We start from the raw sequence: 25453 nt of genomic DNA on the forward strand, positions 1-25453 counted from the left end.
ACAACTGTGATTCAATTATATATACATGATTATATATATAAAAGTGAAGTGAAATTCGCTCAATCATGTCTGACTCTTTGTGAACCTATGAACTATACAGTATAGTGGAATATATACTATATTCTCCAGGCCAGAATACTGGAGTGGGTAACCTTTCCCTTCTCCAGGGGATCTTCCCAACCCCGGGATCAAACCCAGGTCTCCTGCATTGCAGGCAGATTTTTTACAAGCTGAGCCACAAGTGAAGCCCAAGAATACTGGAGTGGGTAGCCTATCCCTTCTCCAGTGGATCTTCCTGAGCCAGGAAACAAACTGGGGTCTCCTGAATTGCAGGTGTATTCTTTACCAACTGAGCTATCAGGGAAGCCATATTATATATATGTGTATATATAAATATATAATTCTTTTTCATATTTTTCTCTTATGATTTATCAGAGTATTGAATATAGCTCCTTGTGCTATACATTAGAACCTTGATGTTTATCTATCCTGTATTTGAGAGTCTGCGTCTGCTAATCCCAAACTCTCAACCCTTCACTCCCCCTAACCTCTCCGACTTGGCAAATACAGAACTGTTCTATCTGTGAATCTGTTTGTTTCATTAGTGCAGTTCAGTTCAGTTGCTCAGTCATGTCCGACTGTGTGACCCCATGGACTGCAGCATGCCAGGCTTCCCTGTCCATCACCAACTCCTGGAGCTTACTCAAACTCATGTCCATCGAGTTGGTGATGCCGTCTAACCATCTCATCCTCTGTCTTCCCCTTCTCCTCCAGCCTTCAATCTTTCCCAGCATCAGGATCTTCTCAAATGAGTCGGCTCTTCTCATCAAGTGGCCAAAATATTGGAGTTTCAGCTTCAGCATCAATCCTTCCAAAGAATATTCAGGACTGATTTCCTTTAGGATGGACTGGTTGGATCTCCTTGAAGTCCAAAGGACACTCAAGAATCTTCTCCAACACCACAGTTCATAGTTTGTTTCATAGACATGTTCATTTGTATTGTATTTCAAATTTCCCATATAAGTGATATCATATGCTATTTTTTCTTTCTCTTTCTGACTTACTTCACTTCGTATGATAGTTTCTAGGTCCATCCATGTTGCTGAAAATGGTACAAGTTCATTCCTTTTTATGGTTGAGTAATATAACATCAAACCAGTAAGCTGCTCCATATCCAGTTCAAACTGTCGCTTCTTGACCCACATACAGTTTTCTTAGGAGACAGGTAAAGTGGTCTGGTACTCCCATCTCTTAAGAATTTTCCACAGTTTGTTGTGACACACATAGTCAAAGGCTGTGTAGTCAATGAAGCACAAATTTCTATTTTTCTGAAATCTCCTTGCTTTCTCCATGATCCAACAAATGTTGGCAATTTGAACTCTAGTTCCTCTGTCTCTTCAAAACCCAGTTTTTACATCTGGAATTTCTCAGTTCATGTACTGCTATAGGCTTGCTTGAAAGATTGAGTATAACCTTGCTAGCATGTGAAGTGAGCACAACTGTAACACAGTTTGAACATTATTTGGCATTGCCCTTCTTTGGGATTGAAACGAAACCTGACTTTTCCAGTCCTGTGGCATGTGCTGAGTTTTCCAAATTTGCTGGCATATTGAGTGCAGCATTTTAACAGCATCAGCTTTTAGGATTTTAAATAGCTGAGCTGAGATTCTGTCACCTTCAGTAGCTTTGCTCATAGTAATGCTTCCTAAGGCTCATTTGACTTCATAGGGGATTTTATTTAGGTCATATCTGAATGGCCTAATCGTTTTCCCTGGGTTTTCTTCAATTTAAGCCTGAATTTTACAATAAGGATTTCATGATCCACAGTCAGCTCCAGGTCTTGTTTTTGCTGACTGTGTAGAGGGTCTTCATTTTGGGCTGCAAAGAACATAATCAATCTGATTTCAGTATTATCTACCCGGTGAAGTCCATGTGTAGAGTCTTCTCTTGTGTTGTTGGAAGAGGATGTCTGCTCTGACCAGCGTGCTCTTTTGACATAACTCCGTTAGTCTCTACCCTGCTTCATTTTGTTCTCCAGGGCCACACTTGCCTGTTATTCCTGTTATCTCTTGACTTTCTACTTTCGCATTCCAGTTCCCTGTGATGAAAAAGACATCTTTTTCAGTATTAGTTCTAAAACATCTTGTAGGTGTTCATAAACCCATTTGACTTCAGCTTCTTCAGCAACAGTGATTGGGGCATAGACTTGGATTACTGTGATGTTGAATGGTTTGCCTTGGAAACAAACTGAGATCACTCTGTCATTTTTGAGATTGCACCCAAGTACTGCATTTTGAACTCATTTGTTGACTATGAGGGTTACTCCATTTCTTCTAAGGGATTCTCGCCCACAGTGGTAAATATAATGGTCATCTGAATTAAATTCTCCCATTCCCATCTATTTTAGTTCACTGATTCCTAAGACGTTGACCTCTACTCTTGCCATCTCCTCCTTAACCACATCTAATTTAGCTTGACTCATGGACCTAACATTTCAGGTTCCTATGCAATGTTTTTCTTTATGACATCAGACTTTACTTTCACTACCAGGCACATCCACCACTGAGTGTTATTTCCACTTGGCTCAGTGCCTTCATTCTTTCTGGAGCTTTTAGTAATTGTCCTCTGCTCTTCCCCAGTAGCATACTGGACATCTTTTGACCCAGAAGACTCATCTTCTGGTGTCATATCTTTTTGTCTTTTCATACTGTAGGTGGGGTTTTACTGGCGAGAATATTGGAGTGGTTTGCCATTTCTCCCTCTGGTGAATCACATTTTGTCACAACTCTTCACTATGACCTGTCCATCTTGGATAGCCCTGCATGGCATGGCTCATAGCTTCATTGAGTTATCCAAGCCTCTTCACCAAGTTAATGCTGTGATCCAGGGGTAAAAATATCTGCCTGCCAATGTGGGAGATGCGGGTTTGATCCCTGGGTCAAAAGATCTCCTGGAGAAGGAAATGGCAACCCACTCCAGTGTTCTTGCCTGGGAAATTCCATGGACAGAGGAGCCTGGTGGGTTACAGTCCAGGAGGTCACAAAGAATCAGACCCAACTTAGCAACTAAACAATAATATACCACATATTTACCCATTCATCGATGAACATTTAGATTGTTTCCATGTCTTGACTATTGTGAATACTGTTTCTATAAATATAGGAGTGTATGTATCTTTTAGAATTATAGTTTTGTCTAGGTATATGCCCAGAAGTGGGGTTGGTAGATCATATGTCAACTCTATCTTTAGTTTTTTGGGGAACCGCCAAACTATTTTCCATTGTGGCTGCTCAAATTTACATTCCCATGAACAGTGTGGGAGGGTTCCCTTTTCTCTATACCCTCTCCAACTTTTATTATTTGTAGGCTTTTTAAGGGCAGTCATTCTGACTGAAGTGAGGTAGCTTTGCTTTGCGTTTCCCTAATAATTAGCAGTGATGAGCATCTTAGAAAACCAATTCCTAATTAGAAATTTTAAAGCATAATCTGACTCTACATCAACCTAATAAAATGAAGTTTTACATTTTACTTTTTTTTTTTTCTGTTATGGATCTTTTAAGTCTGTCTTCTACTACCTACCCATAATAATAGCTAGGTTCCTTTGAATACTCACCTCAAAATTTCTGTTATCTGCCAGTGATCACCCGATAATTGATATCTATTAGTGAAAGAGACTGTTGTGGAAGCGGAAGCTCTAATACTTTGGCCACCTGATGCAAAGAGCTGACTCACTGGAAAAGATCCTGATGCTGGGAAAGATTAAAGGCAAAGGGAGAAGGAGGTGAGAGAGGATGAGATGGTTAGATAGCATCACTGACTCAATGGGCATAACTTTGAGCAAACTCTGGGAGATAATGGAGGACAGAGGAGCCTGGCATGCTACAGTCCATGGGGTTGCAAAGAGCCAGACAGGACTTAGGAACTGAACAACAACAACAATTTTAAATTTATGTAAATAATTTTAATGCACCTAAGTAGAGTGTTATCCATATGAAATCACTATCTAAAGCAAACATATCCAGTAATATATATCCAAATCAGCGTTGTACTCCTGCAAGAAAATATATATAGATTACACTTCAAGATAGTTTGTGGGAAATCCTTCTTGAAAATTATTTTCAGATTCAGTTAAGTGATGCATACCCATACATGACTTTAACTTTATAACTCATTGATCAAAGATAAAATTATTCACTTGATAATTTGTCTATGCTTTAGGGTTGACTCCAATCCTTTATTTATATGCATGTATATGTTATTTATTCAAAAATATGCAAAGTACTTAATGCAGGCTCTGAGGAAAATTTAAACAAGTAAATTTCTAGAAATATGTTAACAACTTGATCATGGAACGTCTAGTTGGTTGCCTGTAATGCCTTTTTGAAGGGATAGTACATTTGAAAGTACAATGTTTGTTCCAACTTTGTATTTAGAATTTTTGTTATTTCCTTAACTTCATAACTATACTTATTTAACATGTTAGTGCAGGGAGGTATATGGAAAATCAGTAAAATCTTTAATCCCACTTAGAACTCTACTGTGAATAGAGATTGATAATAAGCCAAGCTGATTGGCAAGACATATTATTTTATTCTGTGTGGGCGGCAGTTTCTCATTCTGCTAACATCTGTAATAAAAACAAGGCTACAAGAAAAGCCAGGGATGAAATATAAGAATTTTGAAAGGCACAATCTTCATCATTCACACAAAAATATGACATGAAGGGAAACCAAATGATAATAGTTAACTACTTCATACAATTACCAATGGAGATTTTCTAATACAGGAAGACTAGCTAAAGGAAAATTACAAGTTTATAAAAAGACAGTAGACTGTATTCTTGGCTCGCGTTACTCACTGCTGCTGCTGCTGCTGCTGCTGCTAAGTCACTTCAGTCGTGTCCGACTCTGTGCAACCCCATAGATGGCAGCCCACCAGGCTCCCTCGTCCCTGGGATTCTCCAGGCAAGAATACTGGAACGGGTTGCCATTTCCTTCTCCAGTGCATGAAAGTGAAAAGTAAAAGTGAAGTCGCTCAGACATGTCTGACTCTTAGCGACCCCATGGACTGCAGCCTACTAAGCTCCTCCATCCATGGGATTTTCCAGGCAAGAGGACTGAAGTGAGGTGCCATTGCCTTCTCCGCACATTACTCACAGGCAGTCTGTAATTCTTATTAACCCTTACATTTTTTGCACTTCAGAATTTCCATACCCACAATGAATTTATAAGGGCTAGTCTCACACGCTGGGAGAAGGCAATGGCACCCCATTCCAGTACTTTTGCCTGGAAAATCCCATGGATGGAGGAGCCTGGTGGGCTGCAGTCCATGGGATCGCAAAGAGTCAGACGTGAGTGAGCAACTTCACTTTCACCTTTCACTTTCATGCATTGGAGAAGGAAATAGCAGCCCACTCCAGTGTTCTTGCCTGGAGAATCCCAGGGACGAAGGAGCCTGGTGGGCTGCCATCTATGGGGTCGCACAGAGTCAGACACGACTGAAGTGACTTAGCCGCAGCAGCAGTGTCACACGCTAAGTTACCAGTCTTCGTCTTAGGTGTCCTGACATTATTAGTGCATGTACCACGTAGCATGAGAGGAGTGTCTAGTCCATGCTGCAGAAATCTGACTAGTGCAAACATCTTCTGGGACCATGATAATATCACTGGGATTACTCTAATAGAGATTTTTTTTGGATCTTTCTGATGTTAGCTGCTCAAAAGATCTTAGTCAATTCATCAAAGATGTCCTAGAAGATTAGAATGTTGTCACTGGGGATTCTCTGTGGAATATGTCTGGTTCTGTCATTAATTCCTGGAAACGCTGAGACATTTCAATTACAGGCATTCAAATACTTAAGATGGATCAGTGCAGCGCTTGAAGAACTGACCATATTAACTATAAAGTACTTCATCAGAGAGATACTGCCAAGAAGAGAGATTTTCACAAATTTCTTTTTTCTTGTTTACTTTTCTCCAAACAAGCTTTGCTAGACTGCTTCTGTTTTGTTAAAGCTTACAAAAGTTTACAATTTTTCTTAGGGGTGTGATGGTCAGTGTGATGTGTCAAGTGGGCTAAGCTACAATCCCCAGTGATTCAAACAAACATAAATATAGGTGTTGCTATGAAAGTATTCTGTACATATGACTTAAGTACGATCAGTTGACTTTAGTAAAGGAGATTATCCTAGATAATCTTGGTGGATCTGATCCAATCCATTCAGGAGCCTTAAGAGAGGAGCAGCAGCTTTGCTCAGTGCCTGAATATTCCAGCCTTTCTTTCAGGTTTTGGGCTTGCCTGTTTGCTCCCAGGTGGCACTAGTGGTAAAGAAGTCACCTACCAATGCATGAGATGCAAGAGACGTGGGTTTGATCCCTGTGTTGAAAAGAAGCTTTTGTAAGCTGTTTAGAATTCTGTATTGTTTATGGCTGGCAAAAAGAGAAGGACATGGAAATGTCTAATATTACTATATTATAAAAGCAAAGGAAGGCACTGCTATTGTTTATATGCACTTTAAAAATACTATGTATGACATAACCAAATACCATTGCTTCATGATGAAAAAAAAGATCCCCTGGAGAAGGAAATGGCAATGCCCTCCAGTATTCTTGCATGGAAAATCCCATGGACAGAGAAGCCTGAAAGGCTTACAGTCCATGGGTTCACAAAAGACTAGGACGTGATTGAGTACACATACACAGTCAGTCCCGCAATGAATTTCTAAGCCTGTATCTCCTATTGGTTCTGTTTCTCTGGTTGAACTCTCGCTGACACAAGGGGTAACATATCCAGGAAGCTCTGAACCCGTATTTGGTACACATCTTAGACTACTCAGGAAAACACTCACTCTACCTACTGGGAGTGCTGCATTATTAGAAGTTTCTGCTAGTAATGGTTCACAAAACTACTATTTATAGACTGAACATATCCGAGGGAACAGGCATTAGCTTCCTCACTTCTGGCTGTGTAAGGGTGGCCCCGAACAATAGGACAAGGACAGTCTGTTTGAACTAATCTAGGGATTCTTGGAGAAGGAAATGACAGCCCACTCCAATATTCTTGCCTGGGAAATCCCATGGACAGAGGAGCCTGGCAGGCTGCAGTTCATGGGAGTTGCAGAGAGTTGGACATGACTGAACGACTTAACAACAGGGATTCTTATCTCAGCAAACACCATCATTTAAACTGGAAAGACAGTGCTGTTTCAGGTGTGACATAGTTTTGCCTTTCATCCCAAGGGGAGAGGATGTGCCAGCTTAATTACAAAGTGAATCAAAGCATCATTAGCTTATTTTAGAGTCTGTACAACAAGAGAAATGATTTCATTAGGTTTTTGTATTCTATTTTTAAAAGCTATTAAGATTTTAAATAGCCGTATCATGGTAGAGCATGATAATTTTGATTTGGGGGTGACCTAAAATATGCAGACTGATCAACTTGAGATGCATTCTACGTGCTTCATTACCTGTCCAAATCACCGAGTTAAGACTTCAGCTTTCCTGATGGCAATACACAAAGTATATGGCTGCTACACAGCAAGGTTTCATTTTAAGACTCTACTATATCTTATCCAAGCTTGACTTTTCTTTATATTTTTTTGAAAGAGAAAAATAAGTTTTTTTCAAATCAATCAGTATGTTTCTTTTTGTAAGACAATAGTCATTATTTGCCCATCGTTTCTTCTTTGAGCTTTGGCTACCAAAAAGCTTCAGAATAAAATATTACTTCTAAATACAGTATACTAGCTCAAATTTGTTTTATTATTTTATGGTCCCTCTATGGCTTTAAATGGGGCTTCCCTAGTAGCTCAGTTGGTAAAGAATCTGACTAAAATGCAGGAGACCCCAGTTTGATACCTGGGATGGGAAGTTCCCCTGGAAGAGGGTATGGCAACACATTCTAATATTCTTGCCTGGAGAATCCCTATGGACAGAGGAGCCTGGCAGGCTACAGTCCATGGGGTCACGAAGAGTTGGACACGACTGAGCAACTAAGCACACACACAGCATGGCTTTAAATGTTTTCTTTTGATTTAATTGATCACAAAACAGAGCCTGAGTTGAGCATTTGGTCTCAGGCTGTCTTTTAAGGAAGACATTCCGGGAAGGAGCAGTGAGGGAGGAGACAAGAGAAGAGGAGGAGGAGTAGAGGGCATTCACAACATCACCATGAAGGTCATGGGGCTCAGTTTATTCACATCCTCATGAGCTTACAGCATGCTCCCTGAAATGCTCCCTGGAGGATGAGAATGGCTCCTTTAATACAGTGAAACAAATCACATATAATCACTTAGATTATTCCCTGCTTCTGTCCCACACTGATGGAGACTCCTCAGTTATTCTTGTTCTGGATGAGGGTTTGGAGGAGACATTTGATTGGAAGCTTTGACACAGGATGCTAAGAGTGCCAGATCATTGTGAATCCTCACTACTTCTGAGGCTTAACACAGAGATGGGCCAGGGAACAGATACAGGGCCCCAGAGACATATGACCCTCAGTCGTATTAGGTGTGTGCCTTTTGCTACAACACTTCTCAGAGTCTTTTGAAAAAGTCTTTCTTCTCAACTAAGAAGAAAATTGTAGACACACACACAGACTCAGTACTTTCATGTATACTTGGCAAGTTTGTCCTTATTTTGGGAGTATAGGACTGAGTTTGAAGCTATAATTATAAAGAAGAGGAAGGAATGCATTGATGAGAAGTTTTATAAACAAAAAGTGAAATACATAAATACATGAAACTTGCCTGGGTAAATGTTCCTTCAGTAACTGTACTGGAATGGAATTAAGGGCTTTATAGTCTCTGCAGAGGCTCTACATAAATTAATTTAAATCATTGCTTCTTATTTTATGGAAAAAATAGAAGCAACCAGAAGATTCCTTTGAAGTCCTTCTTGCACCAGCCATCTACCTATTTACACACGTGTGTGGCCCTAGTGGTAAAGCATATCTGCTTGCTAATGCAGGAAATGTAAGAGATGCAGGTTTGATCCTTGAACTGGGAAGATTCCCTGGAGGAGGGCATGGCAACCCACTCCAGTACTCTTGTCTAGAGAATCCCATAGACAGAGGAGCCTGGCAGGCTACAGTCCATAGGGTCGCAAAGAGTCAGACAGGACTGAAGCAACTTAGCATACGTGTGACCAATACCCTGCGCTCCATCACTCATGTAGATGAATGGTCTCTGCTCCAGTGAAGGCCAAACCCCACCCTTGCTGCCTGTCCCCTCCTACCTCCTCTCAGATGTGGCTGCGTGACTTTCCCTCTTTCTCTTGAATCATTACTTTACAATCAGAAAAAGAAAAAGTAATATTTTCTGTTAAAGAGAAAATCAGAACCAAAAACCTTGGCCTGGTTTTCCCCCTGAATTCACTGCTCCATTTCTCCACTTCTCACTACAGAATTTCCTAGACGATTTTTAGCCATGCTCCCTGCCTGCAGTTTTTCTTTCTTTTTCCTTAAATCCATGACAACCACGTTGCCACTGTCACTCTATTAAAATGACCTCCTTGTTACCAAGTGAAAGACAACTTCTCAACGATCACCTTGCACGGGCCGCGATCCCATGAACACAGGGAGCAAACCCTTCTGCCCCCAGCTCCCAGAACACTGCTGCTCCAAGCTTTCCTCCTACTTCTTAGGTCTCTCCTTTCCTCCAGGCTTTTTAAAGTGTTAGAAGCTGATTGAAAACAACAACAAAACTCAGACGCTTCACAGAAAAACTAGTTGAAGGAGTAAACAAGGGGAGGATATGGGATCTGGAACAGTTTAAATAGGGGGATAGACACATTTATGTGGTGATAAAAAATGTGTTTCTGGATCCTCTCAATGTACACAACAGACTTCACTGTCAGCCCCGCTCTGATGCCAGGCCATGTATTCCTATGTGCGCCAACAGAATAAGCAGGACACACAGATTAAAATAGTTATAATCAAACAATGCAAATCTATTAAATAAAACAATTAATTAAATATGAATTCTTTTACAGCCAATCTATATTTGTAAGAAGCCAACAGATAGCACATAAAACAGTGCTCTGGTCTTCTCCGTACTCTCTGTGTTTTAAATTTTTAGCAGGACTCTGATAGCAGTCTAAAAGACAACTTCTGGTTTGGTATCTTGGCAAAGGCAGTTTCAGGCAGCTGGTAAGAACTGCCGGAACCCCGACCACCCTTGGCAGCCCAGGAATAGTGGCTTTGGCTCCAGAGAGATGATTTATTCATTTCAAAGCCCTCTAGGAAGGGGATTGAAGCATTGAAAAGGCCACTGTGAGAGAGCTTGAGCCTTGTAGGATTGGCGGTGTTTGCTTGAGTTATAAAATCACGATTTTCTCTAATTAAAAAATAAACCTCCACTCAAGGTGTAAATATAAGCACTAAGTGAGTGCATGGTGAGTGACCTTTTGTCCTCAAGAATAAATCATGTGACTAGGTAAGTAAATAAGTAAATAAAAGACAACTTCCCTATAATCAATGATGAAGGGGTACTTACTTGCCAGGAGAGGAAATAGCACATCAAAGGAAGTAAGCCCATCAGTGTGGAGCTTCAGTGGAGATAATAAATTGGGGGTTTCAAATCTCCAATCCATGGTCAACTGTTGGGACGAGTGTGGGAAGATAAAGGGTAAGACTTGAAATGCTTAATGAAGTGGGCAGAGTTGCTGGACAGAAAAAAAGAAAACATATACTTGTCTATCTTTTCAGATAGGGGGAAAAAAAAGTGTCAGAAACTCTGGAAAGAAGACTAAATTGCTCCAAGAAAAGCATATCTAACATTTTGACGAACTTCATGGCGGTTTAATGGGAAAAGAATATCTGAGAAGGGCTCCAGAGGAGAACAAACTTTCCATGAACAAGATGTGTTTGCCACAGTATACCTCTAGCTGTTTCTATACGAATGCCAACAACACATATACATCCTGCAGGCTTATTTTCATTTCACACATTCTTAACCCAAGAGTTATGAAAATTAATTGCCAGGACAGTTACATATGGTCAGGACATCTGCTAAAATACTTCCCCTAAGCAGATTCCGGGAAAAACAATTAAAGAATGCATATGGAAATGTTTGGAGCCATTTTTTATGAGTTTCTAAGTTTAGCTGAACTTCAGCAGCTGTCTGGCTAAGGTAAAATATGGCCAAATAATATTCACATTCACCTATTGACCAGCATCACCAACTTAAGATTCATGGCTACGTATTTCTGGGCAAAGATTTCACCCAATTCAAGATCTATATCGAGAAGGCAATGGCACCCAACTCAAGTACTCTTGCCTAGAAAATCCCATGTGTGGAGGAGCCTGGTAGGCTGCAGTCCACGGGGTCGCTAAGGGTCAGATACAACTGAGAGACTTCACTTTCACTTTTCACTTTCATGCACTGGAGAAGGAAATGGCAACCCACTCCAATGTTGTTGCCTGGAGAATCCCAGGGACAGGGGAGCCTGGTGGGCTGCTGTCTATGGGGTCGCACAGAGTCAGACACGACTGAAGCGACTTAGCAGCAGCAGCAGCAGCAGCAAGATCTGTATAAAGGAGGCAGAAAATAACAGGAAGTACTCCAGGGCTGACTTCAGGGTTCAGGAGAAGCATTTGGTTTGGTGGAGACAGCTGCAAAGGCCCTTCGACTTCTGAGAATGTTGCCCCAACATGCTCACACGGATTCCAACGGCTTCCCCGAAAGGAAGAGTCTTACTGACTTGGAATATTGAGAAAATTGGACTTGCTTGGAAGCCAGAAGCAGTTTTCCCTCCATGGACACATTCTACCAGACTAAAGTTCCCAGACAAAAGTCTTTAATCATTTTATCATAATGCGTAGTTTTTGAGGACATAGCAAACTCAGCATATCATCGGTTCCAAAGATAATTCCCAATGTGAGAAAACACATTATCATTCTTCTGTAGTTACTGAAAACATAGCACTGCATTCCAAAGACTTCAAACAAGAAATGGAGCATGTATAAGGAAAATCTGGTGAAAGTGTTATGGGAATCTGTTTTTATAACTTGTTTTTCTAGTGATCTCTGCCTGTCTCCTTTGACCTTCATTTCTTGACAAATGTAGGCCTTACTTTTTGCCAAGGCATACAAACTGTTACGCTTTTCAACTCAGGATCCATTTACAATTTTTGGCCTAAAATTCTAAGTAAATATAGACTTTAGGCAGTGATATACATAAATGTTTTCTTGTAAGTTGGTCATATGTATCATAAGAAAAAAGAGTATCAGTCTTTGATACTATTTGGAGACAGGATGTTGTGATTGGTTAAGAAAGGATGTGGATACATTTCTTATCTAGGACCAGCCTAACTCAATGCAATGGGCATATTTCCTAAGACCATCTGTTCTTGGATAGAGACAGTGATTGAGGGATCTCTTTATCTCTAGTGGGATGCACGTCAAGTTTTTACTACTGTGCCGAAGCCAGCAACAGACCTGAGTAAAGACAGGTTTTTTGTTCTCTTTCCATTGCTCCTTGTGTTCTGCCTTTGATCCCAAAGATAAAGCACCATGAGCCTTAAATAAAACATATAAAGAGACTGAGAAACAAGTGGGAATACATGAAGAATAGGACATCTGATCTCTTTACAAATAATTAAATAAATAAGTAACCCCGAGGATTGGACTTCCTAAGTCCCTGATACATTGCAGAAATATCCCGTTGTGATTAGTATGAGGAGGGGATGGTGTACGGAACCACTGCCAAGCTTAAAGTCCTGAAAGTTATGGAATGTAGGATCTGGAAGGCATCTCAGAGATTGCGTGCGCTCAGTCGCTCAGTTATGTCTGACTCTTTGTGACCCCATGGATTGTAGCCCACCAGACTCCTCTGTCCATGGGATTTTCCAGGCAAGAATACTGGAGTGGGGATCTTTCCCATTTCCAGGGGATCTTCTTGACTCAAGGATAGAACCCACGTCTCCTGCATCTCCTGCATTGGCAAGTGGATTCTTTACCACTGGCCACCTGAGAAGCCCCATCTCAGAGACTACTAATTACATAAAATTCTCCATTTACAGATTTAACGAGAAGTTCAGAGAGGTGTCATAACTTATTCAGATAGGCAGCGAATGAGCAGCAGGATTAAACCTACTATACCTAGTGTCAAGCCCAGGGCTTTTCCTTTTGGCAGCTTATGAAAATTTACTAAAAACCTTTCAAATCTGTTACCTGCCATCTTTGGATGGAGGAGCCTGGAAGGCTGCAGTCCATGGGGTCGCTGAGGGTTGGACATGACTGAGTGACTTCACTTTCACTTTTCACTTTTCATGCATTGGAGAGGAAATGGCAACCCACTCCAGTGTTCTTGCCTGGAAAATCCCAGGGATGGGGGAGGCTGGTGGGCTGTCATCTATGGGGTTGTAGAGTCGGACACAACTGAAGCGACTTAGCAGCAGCAGCAGCCATCTTTGGAGCAGACTTCATGACACTGAAAATTATAATATATTTTCCCATTATGCCCACATAATGGGCTCTGAACCAGCTCTTACTCAGGGTGAATCTCAGCAGGTTTGTGAAGGATATCAGACCCTCTTACTCCATATTCCTGCCTCTAAATTTGAGGTGAAAAAGAAGAAGAAAATGTTAAGGAGATAGAATTGACTGATCTTTTCCAATTCATAGGGAGCAAGAATTAGAACCTTTTCTCTAGTGGAATATCAGCCAAACTGGATTTGGCATTAGCCACATGAAAGAGCTAATTGTGGCTGACAAGGTAACCTACTGAATGTGACACCATGACTTAATAAGAATGGTGGTTTAGATACACTCATTTAACATAGATTCTGGCTATGTATTTACAATATACAGAATACTGAAGAACACAACAAACCATGTTGCCACTGTCTATAGCAGGATGTGCATCATTCTGACATTTGGAAAATTTATAGCAGTATCCACAATTAATAAAGTTTATATATCTGTGCCTGACAACAAATTTTCTATTTTATTTAAATTGACTATTTTGTTGGCATAAAGTTATAGTCTTCTCTTATAATACCTTCTGTAGGATATGAACTGATTCCCCTCTTTCATTCCCTGATTTTGATAATTCATGTCTTCTCACCTTTTTTTTTCTTAATCAGTCTAGCTAGAATATCAATTATGTTGAGTTTTACAAAGATTTTATTTTGGTTAATTGATTTTTTCTCTATTTACCTCTATGTAATTAAATTCTGCTCTATTTTTTATTATTTCCTTCCCTTCTTACTATGTGTTTGATTTACTCTACTTTTTCTAAATTCTTGAAGTGAAAGATGAGATTATTGATTTTACATATTTCTTTCTAATATAAGCAGTTATAGTTTAAAATTTTCCTCTAAACACTGTATTAGTAGCATTACATACCTTTTTAGCGCTCATTTTAAGATATTTTTTATTTACTTTTTTATATTTTCCCTGAGTCATGAGCTATTTAGAATTTTGTTTTTAATGTATATATATTTAGGAATCTCTCAGATATCTTTTCTTTATTAGTAATTTAAGTTCTTGTTTTCATAGAGCATATTTTGCAGGATTTCATTCCTTCTGCTTATATATTAACACATAGTCTACCCTGAGGGTTCTCTTCTCATGGTCTGAACAGGAGCGTGTATTTTTCAGTCATTTCATGATGTGTTCTATATATGTTAATAGGGTTCACAAGTCTATAGCCTAACTTTGTTTATCATTGTGCTAATTATTAAATAGAAGTACTGAAATCTCAATCTATATATTTTTTGTCTATTTCTTCTTTGAATGTTAAGGTTTTGCTTCATGTATATCGTGGCTCTCTTTTGAAGTGTGTGTGTGTGTGTGTGTGTGTGTGCGCGTGCGCACACGCATGTGTGCTCAATCATGTTTGACTCTTTGTGACCCCATGAGAATTTTCTAACCCCATGAAAATTTTCCAGGCGAGAATGCTGGAGTGGGTTGCCATTCCCCATTCCTGGAGATCTTCCTGATGCAGGGATGGAAGTTGAGTCTCTTGCATCTCCTGCATTGGCAGGTGGATTCTTTACTACTGTGCTCCCTGGGAAGCCCAAAACATTGCCTTCTCAGCCCTGCTGGGATTTTGAAGTGTATATATACTTTTATCACTGTTACAGTTGTTATATCTTCCTGGTGTGTTGATCCTTTTAGTACTAAAACATGGATCTCTCTTTATCTCAAAATATTTCTTGTCTTAAAGTCTATTTGACTGATATTAATGTGGCTATTCTGGCTCTTTTATGGGTATTGCTGCATGATATATATTTTCCCATTCTTTTGCTTCAGCCAATCTGTATCTTTGAACTTAAACTTGTCTCTCATAGACAGCAGTAACCACATCTCTGTCTGTTGATTGGAGCGTTCATCTACATGTGTTTCACTTATCAACATAGTTGGATTAATGCCTGTCAGTTTACTCTTTGTTTCTATCTAATGTCTTTAATATTCCTTTTTCTTTGCTGCCTTTTTTGTGTTAAAAATATTTCAGAGTATCAACTTTCTCCTCAGCAGAATGTTTTAGCTATAGTTTTTGAATTATTTTCTTAGTGGCTTGCACTTCTAACATCACAATCGACTTCAGAGTAATGCCATGCTGTGCTAAGTCACTTCAGTAGTGTCCGACTCTGTGAGACCCTATGGACTGTAGCCCACCAGGTTCCTCTGTCCATGGGATTCTCTAGGCAGAAATACTGGAGTGGGTTGCCATGCCCTCCTTCAGGGGATCTACCTGACACAGAGACCGGACCTGGGTCTCTTAAATCTCCTGCTTTGCCAGGTGGGTTCTTTATCACTACCACCACCTGGGAAGCCCATCAGTGTGATACCTAATTGCAATAGAATATAATACCTCCGAAGAATTTAATTTAAAATTATGGCAAATCAACTCTATTTAGTAAAAGTTATGACTTTAAATAGCTATTGTCATTATATAAGTTAATTAGCAAAAATTCTACTGTTAGACTTAATTCAGGATCCAAGGAAAACACTGATAGATTCCCATCCCCCATTCCTGCCCTACGACCTGCACATGCCATTCCATCCCTGATGTTATGGGTGGGTTGCACACTCAGGGTGCCTGAAATGGAGATCTCCCACATGGATTTTCTTATGGCAGGACCTGCCTCCTATCCTCTGTCTTCTGTCTTTGAGAATATGCAGGATGAGAAATTGTAGCCATGTTATGTTCTATCTGACAAACTCACATGAGGGCGCAGATTTCCTTGGTTTTGTTGTTGTTTTTTTGTTTTTTTTCCACTTGAACCACTCCCTTTCCCCTCACCGTCAATCCCTTTTCTTTTCTCTCTCAAGTATCCTTTGGAATCACTTTTCTAATTAGTCTCAATACACATCAGGCAGGGAAGGTCTTAGACTTTTAACCAACTCCAGGAACAGCATACCAGAAAGGAGGAACTATTTGGTGGGCTGGTGATTCCATCATAACAATACTTTTATCACCAATGGGCTGTGAGAATTCCTTCAAATCTGAGTGAGTAAAGTATAAATATTCCCAGGCATCATTTCAAAAGCATCTCCTTACTTGGTGCTTATCCTTTCAATATTTCACTATCATTTTTCATTATAATTCTAGGAAACCATTTGGGTAAAACAGGATGTTTATAGAAAGTCCTCTTGCCTTTACCCAATAAGGCTTTTGGAGTCATAGACATAATAATGCCATGAACTTGGACAGTGCCCTCATACCGAAGAATGCTGCACACTTTCACTAGCTGAGTGCCAACTCACCAGCCTGCCTGGAATTTCTGTTACCAGGCCCCCATTTATTTTCTTTGATTTTTCTTTACCATGAAATAAAGATATGAAACTGAGATGTCAATGTACGTATAATTTATATTGGTAAATGCTGAGTTCTTTCTCTTTTGTTTTAAAAATCCTCCCAACTGCTTCTCAGATTATTATATGATGTTTTTCTCCAAATGCTTTAATGAGTCATTAAAATAGAATGGTAAATTGTAAAAATGATTATATATATAGCTTTCAATGTCTACCCTATTGTTAATGTCTTGCCTAACTATAATACAACATCAACATCAGAAATTGACAGATACAATCCAAAAACCTTATTTTTATATTGCCAGTCATAAATGTACTTCTGTATATGTTAGTGTGTGTACCTGTATTTTTATGCTGTTTTATTATATGTGCAGCTCTATGTAACCATCAATGCAATGTAGATACTTAACTATATCATTGCCACAAGATTCCTTTGTCCTCCTCTTTCATAGCCACTTTCAGGCCATCCTGATACCCCTGCCTAACCCCTAGCAACCACTAATTTCTATATTTCCATATGTATAATCATGTCACTCATAAATATTATAAAAGTGGTTTCTGAATGGATCAAAAGTATGTATTCTTTTGAAATTGACTTCTTACTTAGCCTAATTTTTTTGAGGCTCCTCCAAGTTGTTGTCTGTATCAGTAGCTCTTTTTTTTTCTTACTTTTGAATAGTATTCCATAAAGAAATCAACCCTGAATATTCTTTGGAAGGACTGTTGCTGAAGCTCCAATGCTTTGGCCACCTGATGCAAAGAGTTGACTCACTGGAAAAGATCCTGATGCTGGGAAAGAAAGATTGAGGGCAGGAAGAGAAGGGGGGTGGGGCAGTGGATGAGATGGTTAGATGGCATCATCAACTCAATGGACAAACTCTGAGCAAACTTTGAGCAAACTCTGGGAAATGGTGGAGGACAGAGGAACCTGGTGTGCTGCAGGCCATGGGGCTGCAAAAAGTTGGACACGACTGAATCACTGAACAACAACAGCAATAATCCTTGATTTAAATGTACCCATGAAGGACCATCTGAGGGTTTCCCAGTTCTTGGTCAATTGGGTGAAAAAAAGTTGCTATTAACATTCATGTATACACTTCTGCATAAACTTTTTGAGAGTTTTCTCTGTGGTACATGTCCCAGTCTTGTGGTAACTTTATTTTTCATATTGAAAGTAACTGCCAAACTCTTTTTTCACAGTGGCTGCACCACTTTACGCTCTTGAAGGCAATGAATGAATAATACAGTTTCTTTTTACATTCTCCAACATTTAAGTTAACATTAAAAAAAATAGCTATTCTGATAGGTGTATTGTGGTATTTCCTTTCAGTTTTAATTCGCATTTCTCTAATGACTAAGAGTGATAATTACAATGTTGATGATGATAATATTTTTCAGAGCTTCTTCTTTGAGAACTGCTGGTAAACTCTGCCTTTTTCACGCCCAGATTTGAACCCTGAAATAATGTTTAATATCTTTTCGTGTGCTTATTTTTCTTTAGTTAAATGTCTTTATGTACCTTTTGCTCATTATTTGCTTTTTAATTAATGCTGAGTTTTAAGATTTCTTCATATATTCTAAACACAAGTCCTTTTATGTGTGTGTAATTTGCAAACATTTTCCAATCTCATAATTTGCCTATTCATCCAATTAATAGAGTCTTTCACAGTACAAATTTTTAACTTTGATGAACTTCAATCTATCAATATTTCCTTTAATCTATTTTTATTGAAGCATGGTTGATTTATAATATGTTAATTTGGGCTATATAACAAAATGACTCAGTTATACACATATATATATATTTTCTTGGTTTTTTTTTATTATAGTTTATTCCAGGATATTGAATCTAGTTCTCTTTGCTATACAGCAGGATCTTATTGTTTACTTTAGTGTAACCTCTGAGAGCTCTTTGCCTAATAATAGGTCCTCAAAAATTTCTCCCATGGTTTTTTTTAGAAGTTTTTATAGTTTTCTGTTTCATATTTAAGTTCATGATCTATTTTTGAGATAATATCTTTTATAAAATGTGAGTTGTAGATTAGGTTCACATTTTCCTTATAGATTTTTCCATTGCTTCAACATCATTTATAGAAAAACCAATCCCTTCTTCACTTGCTTTTGCTCTTTGTCAAAAATTAATTGAACATATATGTGTGGATGATGCATTTCTATTCAATCAATGTCTCTATCCCTTGACCAGTAACACACTGTCTTGATGACGGTAATCTTAACATTGGAAAGACTGATCACTTTCCTCTTATTCTTTTCCAAAATTGCTTTGGCTATGCCAGGGTATGTAATTTTGAAGAAAGTATGCATATTCTACTGATACTTAAAACTAACAACAGAAATGCTGACTTGTAGTCATATGTATAGTATCAAGAAATATCACACTTTCAGTTTAAAAAATTGATATATATAATTTAAGAAAAAATTTTAAAAGACTATTCTTCCATTTCTAAGAATTTATTGTAAGCAAATAATCAGAAAATTGTACTAAATTGTACACTTAACTATTTAAATTGCAGTAGTACTTGTAATAGCCCACATTTTGAACCAACTGTTAACAGATCAGAGTTATTCAAAGTATGGTCTACTTTCAATTTCAGCAATCATATTGTTCATCTCTGTTTATTCTTTCTTTCTTCTAGGTCCTTGTTAAATGTATTAGTTGATTATTTCATTTTCTCCATTTTGTTTTTTAGGTTTTGGATCATCTTTACTATCACTACTCTGAATTATTCATTGTTGTTGTTGTTCATTTGCTCTGTCGAGTCCAACTCTTTGTGACCGCATGGACTGCCTCACGCCAGGGTTCCTCATCCTTCACTATCTCCCGGAATTTGCTCAAATTCATGTGCATTGAGTTGGTGCTGCCATTCAATCATCTCATCTTCTGTCGTCCCCTTCTCATCCTGCCTTCAATCTTCCAGCATCAGGGTCTTTTCCACTGAGTCAGCTCTTCACATCAGGTGATCAACGTATTAGAGCTTCAGCTTCAGCATCAGTCTTTTCAGTGAATATCCAGGGCTGATTTCCTTTGGGATTGACTGGTTTGATCTCCTTGAAGTCCAAGGGACTCTCAAGAGTCTTCTCCAGCACCACAATTTGAAAGCATCAATTCTTTGGCACTTAGCCTTTCTTATGGTCCAAGTCTTATATTTGTACATGAGTACTGGAAAAACCAGTTTCTCCTAATCATGGTCTCCATTAAAGACACGTTTCCAAAATGCCCTCCAAGGGATGACTGAAACACTATGGACGTGCTGCTGCTGCTGCTGCTAAGTCGCTTCAGTCGTGTCCAACTCTGTGTGACCCCATAGACAGCAGCCCACCAGCCTCCCCCATCCCTGGGATTCTCCAGGCAAAAACACTGGAGTGGGTTGCCATTTCCTTCTCCAATGCATGAAAGTGAAAAGTGAAAGTGAAGTCGCTCAGTCGTGTCTGACTCTTAGCGACCCCATGGACTATAGCCCGCCAGGCTCCTCCATCCATGGGATTTTCCAGGCAAGAGTACTGGAGTGAGTTGCCTTTTCTAGATGGATACAAATGCGTTCCTCATTTTCCTTTGCACAGCACTTTTAAAAGACTTAGCTAAACACCAAGGGAGGGCAACTGGAATATAAATATAAGTGAAAAAAAGTACAAAAATAGTTCAGCTGACCCAACACAGGAGTTCTGATCCCACTTCAGCCAGCCCTTGGCTCAGATAGCAAATTCCAGCCCTAGAGCCTTGTAAGCACCATGTCACGGGCTCTTTGCTCTTTAGGTCTCAAGTCAACTCCCCCAGGAGGGTGCCTCCTCTCAGTCCCACTGTCACCTCCATGGGCAAAGAGAAACACTCTCATGCCATGCATAGCAGCAGAGGGCTCAAAAACTGCTTAAGAGATAAATGAATGGATAAACCTTACCAGTTAACCTTGAACCTGTCCTTTCAGCTCTGGATTCTGATCTGAAGATACACCACTCTTACTGATTACTGACATTCTGCCCCTTAATTATTAGGGTGTGGCTTCATCTCCAGATTCATCTGATTAACAAACTTTTTTTTCAACTCTATTGAGATGTAATGTTTTACATCTCTACTGAGATGTAACAATGCGTAAGTTTAAGGTGTATAACTGACCATCTGATACATGATTTGACATGTTGCCAAATGATTATAGCGATAGTTGGTTTAATTAACCAACTCCTAAACAATAACCATAGCATACCTGTAAAGTCCAGTGCAAATGGAAAGTATTTGTACCTCATGTGCTCTCCTATAATTTTTCTCAAATACCAATAGCTAATCTTTCATGAGTGCTTACTACATGCATTAGCCTGACAACCCCATGGTACAGATAAAACTGACAAAAAAAGGTTAAGTAAGTGGCAGAGTGAAGCCTAAAAGCTCTGTCCTACTCTGAAGCCCAAGCAGCTCTTAGTCATCATGTCATACAGCCTCCTTGACATTTCAGTAGTATATTTTTAAGTCCTCTGTAAGCTTCTTTCTTTTTTAAACAATTGTGTATGTATCTATTTATTTATGGTTGCACTGAGCCTTTGCTGCTGTGTTCGGGATTCCTCTAGTTGTGGAGAGGAGGGGCAAATCTTTGTTGTGGTTGCACAGGATTCTCATCGTGGTGGCTTCTCTTGCTGCAGAGCACGGGCTCTGGGTCATGGGCTTCAGTAGTTGCAGCATGCGGCTCAGTACCTGCGGCTCACAGACCCTAGAGCTTGTGGGCTCCAATAGTTGTGGCACATGGGCTTTAGCTGCTCCGTGGCACGTGGCATCTTCCCAGACAGGGGATTGAACTCGTGTCGCCTTATTGTCAGGCGGACTCTTGTCTACTGTACCCCAAGCAAAGTCCCTTCCTTAAGTTTCTAGATGGCCACAGGGCAAATTTCATAGCTCCTATTTCTCCAAAACCTAAAACTCTTCACTCAAGAGACAAGCACAGAATTGAGGCTTGAGTTTACTGAATGAATGAAGGGGTTAAGTTACCAACCACACTCTCTGTTTAAGGTCCTGCTTGTCAGTGTTTCAGAGACTATCTTTGGTGTGGTTTGAAGCAAAGGAGTGGTGAACTTCAAGAAGAATGAGGCTACTCTAAACAGGACTATTAGAGACAGTGACAGAGAGGATGAAAGTTGCTCAGTCGTGTCTGACTCTTTGCAACCCCACAGACTATACAGTCCATGGAATTCTCCAGGCCAGAATACTGGAGTGGATAGCTGTTCCCTTCTCCAGGGGATCTTCCCAACCCAGGAATTCAGCCAGGGTCTCCTGAATTGCAGGCAGATTCTTTACCAACTGAGCCACCAGGAAAGAGAGTGAGACTTAATTGAGGGGATTAGGTCAGCAATCTAGATGTCCATCAACAAATGAATGGATAAAAAAGCTGTGGTACATATATACAATGAAATGTTAGTCATAAAAAGGAATGCATTTGAGTCCGTTCTAATGAGGTGGATGAACCTAGAGCCTATTATACAGCATGAAGTCAGAAAGAGGAAAACGAATATCATATATTAACTCATATATATGGGATCTAAAAAGATGGTACTGATGAACCTATTTGCAGGGAAGCAATGAAGTCACAGACATAGAGAGCAGACTTGTGGACACAGTGAGGGAAGGAGAAAGTGGAAGAAACTGAGAAAATAGCATGGAAACATATATATTACCATACATAAAATAATAGTCAGTGGGAGTTTGCTGTATGACTCATGGAGCACAAGCCAAGTACTCTGTGACAACCTAGAGGAGTGGGTGGGATGGGAAGTGGGAGGAAAGCTCAAGAGAAAAGCAATACATGTATACCTATGGCTGACTCATGTTGACTTATGGCAGAAATGAACACAATATTGTAAAGCAATTATCCTCCAATTAAAAATAAATAATTTTTTTAAAAATTTAAAAACTTTAAAAGTATGGTCTGCTTTCTAATGTTAGTATGCAACTTGGTTTTTAATGAGTCTGATATGATAAGGAATTGAGAGTAAGCATTAAACTTACAAGGTTTCCCTGGTGACTCAGATGGTAAAGAATCTGCCTGCAATGCAGGAGACCCAGGTTCGATCCCTGGGCCAGGAAGATCCTCTGGAAAAGGGACTGGCTACCCACCTCAGTATTGTTGCCTGGAGAATTCCATGAACAGAGGAGCCTGGCGGTCTACAGTCCATAGAGTCGCAAAGAGTCAAACACGGCTGAGTGACCAACACATGGTAAACTTTCGTAGCAGTTTGCCAAGACGATGTCATATCTGTTGAACTTAATGATTTTTAAAAAGAAGCTTGTATTTTATGGCCTTTTTCCTTTACTTTTTTGGCCATTTGTTTTTGACATTCTTTTTTTTCCTTTTTATATTTTTAATTTAATTTTTAACACCAAAAACATTTTGTATTGAGGTATAGCCAATTAACAATGTTGTGATCGCTCCAGGTGAATAGTGAAGGGACTCAGTCATACATATACATGTATCCATTTTCCCCCAAACGCCCCTCCCATCCAGGCTGGCACATAACATGAGCAGAGTTCCATGTGCTATATTTTTGTCAGTTTTCCGTTTTAAATATAGCAGTGTGTACATGACCTTCCCAATGTCCTTAACTATCCCTTCCCCCTTGCAACCATGAGTTCATTTTCCAAGTCTGTGAGTCTTTCTCTTTTGTAAGTAAGTTCCTTTGTATCATTTCTTTTTGGATTCCACATATAAAGGATGTTATATGACATTTCTCCTTCTCTGACTAAAAATAGGTCTATAGGTCTATCCATGTTGCTGCAGATAGCATTATTTCATCCTTTTCAATGGCTGATAAATAGTCTTTTATATATGTGCATATATATATTTATATACATTTTATATATATTTACATTATATATATATTTATATACACATATATATCCACATCTTCTTTATCCATTCCTCTATGGAGTGGATGTTAATGGACATTTATGTTGCTTGCATGTCCTGGCTATTGTAAATAGTGCTGCAATGAATATTGGGGTGCATGTATCTTTTCAGGCTATGTATTTCTCTGTGTATATGCCCAGGAGTGGTATTGCAGGGTCGTATGGTAGCTCTATTTTTAGTTTTTTAAGAAACCTCCATACCATTCTTTATAGTGGCTATACCAATTTCCATTCCTACCAACAGTGCAGGAGGGTTCCCTTCTCTCCATACCCTCTCCATCATTTGTTGTTTGTGGAATTTTTTTTTTTATAATAGCCATTCTGACCAGTATGAGCTTTTATCCCATTCTAGTTTTGATTTCCGTTTCTCTAATAGCTATCGATGTTGAACATCCTTTCATGCACTTATTGGCTATCTATATATTCTCTTTAAAGAAATGTCTGTTCAGGTCTTCTGCACATTTTTGAATGGGTTTTGTTTGTTTTAACGCTTTTAAGTGTCATAAACTGTAACTTTTGGAGACTAATACCTTATCTGCCACATAATTTGCAAATATTTTCTCGCCATCTGTAAGTTGTCTTTTGTTTATTGTCTCCTTTTCTGTGCAACAGTTTTTGAGTTTAAGTAGGTCCTATTTACATATTTTTGCTTTATTTCCATTATCCTGGAAGATAGATTTAAAAAGATGTTTCTGTGATTTATATTGACGCTCATTTTATTTGTCACAGAAGTAAAAAAGCATTACAGAGTGGAAATTCTTCAAAAGATTATCCTTTACCACAGTTAGTTTAAGAAGTAGTGATTAACCAGTGCTTCCTAGCCTGTATCATTTCTTTTTTTTTTTTAGCCTGTATCATTTCATAGCACAGATGAAAGACTAATAATATTTGCATGGGACACTGGAGTAAAATCAAGGGTATTTAACTGCTTTCTGGCTGGGATTGGGTGAAAATATTATTACTTTATACCATTTGTTTATAATAAGCAAGGCATAATTCAAAACAGTTCAGTTCAGTTCAGTCACTCAGTCATGTCGGACTCTCTGTGACCCCATGAATTGCAGCACGCCAGGCCTTCTGTCCATCATCAACTCCCAGAGTTCACTCAAACTTATGTCCATCGAGTCGGTGATGCCATCCAGCCATCTCATCCTCTGTCGTCCCCTTCTCTCCCTGCTCCCAACCCCTCCCTGCATCAGGGTCTTTTCCAATGAGTCAACTTTTCGTATGAGGTAGCCAAAGTATTGGAGTTTCAGCTATAGCATCAGTCCTTCCAATGAACACCCAGGACTGATCTCCTTTAGGATGGATGTTGGATCTCCTTGCAGTCCAAGGGACTCTCAAGAGTCTTCAACAACACAGTTCAAAAGCATCAATTCAAAACAAGGAAAGTATTAACTGTTGAGCAAAATAAAATACTTTCTAATTTTTTTAAACTAGAATTTTAAAATCTGAATTTGAACTTATCCTTGCGAAGGTAATTCTTTGCATCAGGACATGACAGATGAACTTATACTTAAGGAGTCAAACACATTTTCCTTTCAATCCCTCAACAAGTGACACTTAGAAATTTCTTGCTTAAGAATGCTAATGATTTTTAACCCAATTAGACTGTTTTCATCTCAAACATTTCAAAATATTGCTGCTGCTGCTAAGTTGCTTCGGTCGTGTCCGACTCTGCGCATCTGCTTAGATGGCAGCCCACCAGGCTCCTCTGTCCCTGGGATTCTCCAGGCAAGAATGGATGCGCTAACTTGCAGAATGAGCAGGCATTGTTAGAGCAGTCATGCTG

The sequence above is a fragment of the Capra hircus genome, chromosome 20 (assembly GCF_001704415.2).
Source record: "Capra hircus breed San Clemente chromosome 20, ASM170441v1, whole genome shotgun sequence".
Lineage (NCBI taxonomy): Eukaryota > Metazoa > Chordata > Mammalia > Artiodactyla > Bovidae > Capra > Capra hircus.